The sequence below is a fragment of the Mauremys mutica genome, chromosome 13 (assembly GCF_020497125.1).
Source record: "Mauremys mutica isolate MM-2020 ecotype Southern chromosome 13, ASM2049712v1, whole genome shotgun sequence".
Lineage (NCBI taxonomy): Eukaryota > Metazoa > Chordata > Testudines > Geoemydidae > Mauremys > Mauremys mutica.
In genome coordinates this window covers 26,386,350-26,391,311 of record NC_059084.1, presented here as the reverse complement: position 1 = coordinate 26,391,311, position 4,962 = coordinate 26,386,350, and positions in this window count along the sequence as shown.

Sequence of the window (4,962 nt, the reverse complement as noted above, 5' to 3'; positions counted from 1 at the left end):
CTCCCCCAACCCGGCCGCAAGGCTTCTCGGGAGTTGTAGTTCTCATGGTGCGCGTGCGCCCGGGACTAGGCTGTCGCGTGTGTGTGACTCATCGCGGCGCGGAAGGGACGGGCTGAGGGTAGCTGGGCCGGTGACGGGGCCCTGCATAGAATCGGGGGCGGGCTCGTGTGATCCCTGGCTGGGGAACAGGCTGTGGGCAGCCGCTGCAGGATGGGGCTGTGGGACGCCCCGGCAGAGCTGGAGTAGTGGTGGGTGGGGAGGTTGTGGGGGGTCCCCACAGAGTTGGGGCTTAAACATGATTGACCAGAATTGAACACAGTATTTCAGCTGCAGTCTTACCAGTGCCTTGTACAATGGCATTAATAGTTCTCTATCCCTAATGGAAATGCCTTGCCTGATGCGTCCTAGGAGCACATTTGTTTTTTTTCACAGCTGCATCACATTGGTGGCTCAAAGCCATCCTATGATTGATCCACTCACCCAGGTCTTGCTGACTCCCCAGTTTGTAGCAAAAATTCTTATTAAACCCTAAATGCACGACCTTGCACTTTGTATTATTGAATTTCATCCCGTTTCCGTCATTCCAGTCATCAACGTCATCCAGATCTCCTGGTGTAACATTCTGATTGTTCTCTGTATTTATGGTGCCTCCTAACTTTTTATCATCAGCAAATTTCATTAGCACATTCTACTTTTTGTGCCAGGGTCATTAATAAAAATATTGAATAAGACTTCCCAAGACTGATCCTTGAGGAACTCCACTAGTAACCTGCCTCCAGACCAATAATTCACCTTTCTGCACTGCACGACCCATCACCTTCTCCATTTTAACCAATTCCTTATCCACCTTACAATGCTTGTACTGATTCCTATCTTCCCTAAGTTAACTAGTAGTTTCCCATGTGGCACCATAGGTGATCAGCGCTCTTCTCAGATTCCATCAGTGAAAAGAAAGCCATTTTCTCCAGATTTGCAAACTATGCTCTGTGGGAATAATGATGATGTCCAAAATCAGGAAACAAAATCTGCCATGCACTGGGTCAGAATCTCTCTCACTCAGTATACCAGATTTTAAATCGGACCCAAGATGAAGGCTGATGTATTCTGTCTATAAAGTCTACAAAGCTTGACAGCATCATTATAACCTTTTTTAAAACAGTTATCTGAATGTGTAATATTTAATGATCAAACCATTGTGCTGTCTTTGATATGTGCAAAATAAATATCACTGTTCCTGAATTAGGGTTGTTTGAAATTGTTTTTATTGAAAAATCTTCCCTTTGGAAAACATGCTTTTCTCAAAATTGACATTGACTGTTGGGAAAATTGAAACCAAAATAATTTCTAATTGACATTATTAGAATATAATGTTAGTGTCAAATGAAATTTTCTCTTAACTGTCAACAGACTTTCTGATTCAACAGAAAATGTTGATGTTTTGTTGTTGTTTTTACATTTCTGAATAGAGTTTTTTTTTAACTTTAAAATTATTTGAGATTTTGATGTTTCATCTCAATTTTAGACAAAAACAAAACGTTGAAGTCTTGGAATTTCCCACAGGATGGCTATTCCATTTCCCAATCAACTCTATTCTGAACTGAAAATCTTTTGGCTTTATTGAAGATCTCAGTGTAAACAGAAAACCAACAAGCAAATAAAGTCCTTCAGGTCAAAGTTGGTGAAGCTTTTACATAGTGTAGACACTATCTCAGTACTCACAGTCCGCTTCCACTCCCATATGGAATTACATAACATCCCAGTGGCAACCACAGCGGATCCACGGCTGGTGTAAATCAGCATAGTTCTGTTGACTACACCCTTTATGTAATTTTTCCTGACTTTAGTGGACAAGTGAATAAGCTAAGTGAAAAAGCCAGTCACATTGTCTACCTTTGCTCTTCACTTCATCTCCCCTTCCCACTTTTTATATCAGCTGAAAACAAGGAGAGCCAGTACCATGTGCACCATAAGCATGTGCCCTGAGGACCATCAGCACTTCATGGATCACAGATAATTTTTGAGGTCCCCATGAGGACCAGGCCAGCTTTAACATTTGGGGGCATACTTGCAAAACACTTTTCCACATCTGTAACTTAAATACATGATTTTTATTTTACACAAACACCACTGTCTCCTGATATCCATCTCGTGTGTCCTTGCCACTTATGTTGATGAGTTTGTGTGGGAACTCGGGTGGTTCAGCCATCTGCTTTCCTGTCTCAGAGATAGTACGCTCAAAGCCACTTTCTCTGTATTTCTGTAGCACTGATGGAGATGAACATTTCAGCTGAAACATTCTCCAAACTTTTGCTGACAGTTCCTTTCACTATCTACATCTTATCAAACTTTGGTGCACACACTGAAATTCTCTTCACCTGCATATGGTCTTCCCCTGGTTGCACAGATTGCTACAGTTACAAAGTCTACCTTGGCCTGCTTCTAGCCCATGTCCACTCTGCCCTGTAGGTCAGCCTGTACGACAGAGACCCCTTCTGCACCTTGCAGGGGATCTAGAGGCTCCCTGTGAAGTCATTCTTCCCCAGCAGTGAAGTCATGCAAATGTGCCTTTCACAGGTCCTCCAGATCTTGGTGGACTGCAGGACACAATGCACTGCTGAGACAATGATATATCTATGCAGGTTTCAGCTTCTGTTGGATGTACTACTACATTCATCCCAGAGCAGTGCATCATAAAATGTGTTCTGCTAATAGTGAATTGCCTTCATAACATCACGCTCTTGGTGAGTTTCTGAAAGTGGCCTTAGAGCCATTATATCACATTCCTTCAAGATTTGTCAGTGACATAGGCCCAGATCCTCAAAGGCCTTTCAGTTGGGAGCCTAAATACCTTTGAGGTTCTGGGCCACAGTGAGGAAGAACAGAGTTTGCAAAGCTTCTGTGAAATGTCAAAAGGAAGATTAAGCAATTTTTGAAGATTGGACTTCAAATTGGACAACCAGGTTACGCTATGAAAGACACGTGATATATAAAAACTCTGAAACTCTCTTACAGGAGCCTGTGCTCAAGTTTTCCTTCCTTCCATATTACTTCCATTCCCAGCATTCCTTACTGCTGTGTCATTCACAGGTCCATATCCCAGACAGTCTTTGAGGCATGGTATATTCTTGGAAAGTGCCACCGATCTCAAGATGCCGGACATCTGCTGTAGATGGATAATGTTCGGTGGAGAGCCCAGGATTATTGGATTAGTGACAAGTGTTTATGTGATCTTCCCAGCAACCAAAAAAAAAAAAAAATTCAGGATGCTCTTCCTCGGGTGATACCCAAACATCTCTCTCGAGGGTGAAATTCACCCACTGCAGAATGTCAGCACACAGGTTAGGCACCACTTCAGTCCTGTTTAAGCATTGCGGGTTGTGTGATCCCCACACCAGTGACTTGTCTCATTCTCTCTCTCTCTCTTAGGTATTCATAGGTGTTTAAGACCAGAACGGACCATTACAACAATTTAATCTGACCATTATATAACATAGGCCATAGAATTTCACCAGTGATTCCTGTATCAATGCAGAACGTTATCTGCTATCTCATAAAATTACAGTCAGGTTTAAGGTTCCTTCTGGTGCTTCATACTGGTAAATTGTGATTATACTCTGCAAGATGCCTATGTAAAAATGCCGTCTTAATGAACAGATCTGCTACTTATATTTAGTTAATCAAATAAATTGATTTTAAAGATAGAAATAATCTAATACTACTCTTTATTCCACTTAGAAACAATGCAGAGCCAATACAGTTTCGGAGAGGGAGCTGGATTCTGTTTTAGCTTTGCATGCTCAATAGGATGGTTAAATTCCAGTTCCATGGCTAAATTATGTTCACAGTTATACTTGTGCAACCTTATTGAAGACAATGGTGATCATTATGTCTGAAAGCAAGGAAAGTACAAAGCCCGGTTAATAACGTTCATTCATTTTTTAAAAGAGGTGTACGTTAGTATCATATACAGAAGTTGCTTTGCTGCCATTGGTCTTATTAATTTTTGTTTGTTTGTTTTACCTCCATCCCCAGTACTCTGCCATCTCTGTTAAGTCAGCTCACTTTTCATCATAGCAACACTCCTTTTAATTTAATGAAATTTAAAGGTTCAGTGGATGGAAGCTGAAGTTAGACGAATTCAGATGCAAAATAAAGTGCAATTTTTTAGCACTGAAGGCAAGTAACCATTGGAACAATTTATCTAAGGATGTGGGGGATTCTCCGTCTCTTGAAAACTTTAAATCAACACGGGGTGTCTTTCTAAAAGAGATGCTGTGACAGACAGACTGACAATATCCTGCATGAACTTTGTTGAATTAAGTTAACCTTAATTTAATAAGGTTTAATACATTTGGGGTACATTGTATTAGAAATGCAAATGTTTATGTACTAATGTGAGATTGTATGGAACTTCTTTATCAGGAAGACAAGATCAATGCAATCTTTGGAAGGTATGAGGAAGTTCAAAGGTCTTTTTGGAACTGTGTGTGTGAAGTGGATTTTCTATGAAGTAATTTGAGGTGAGGGGAATGCAAATTCTTTCCTCCAGAGCCAACCTATAGAAGATACAGTCTGGGGAGAGAAACCCATTGTGTACCAATTACCTGCTTCTTGAAACTCCAGATCAAAGACTCCTGATCTGTATAAAGAGGTGGACAACACTGCAAGGACTAAACTTGTTGTGAGTGTGCTTGTTCTGAGTTGAAGCTGTGAGGAACTGGTAACCACAAGGACTGCCTAGGGTGGTGATGGGGTGAGGGGGTTCAAGGACTGCTTCTGCCAGAAGTCATGTTAGGGTTGGAGTTGATTCTGGGTAAGCTTATTAGCATGTGTGTAGGTACTTGCATTGTTTTTAATATGTTTTTTCTGTAGTGCTTTTTACCTTAAGAATAAAGTGGGCTTGCTTAGACAGAGCTGTGTGATAGTTACAACTGTAGCAATTGCACTGTTATCCATCTTCAA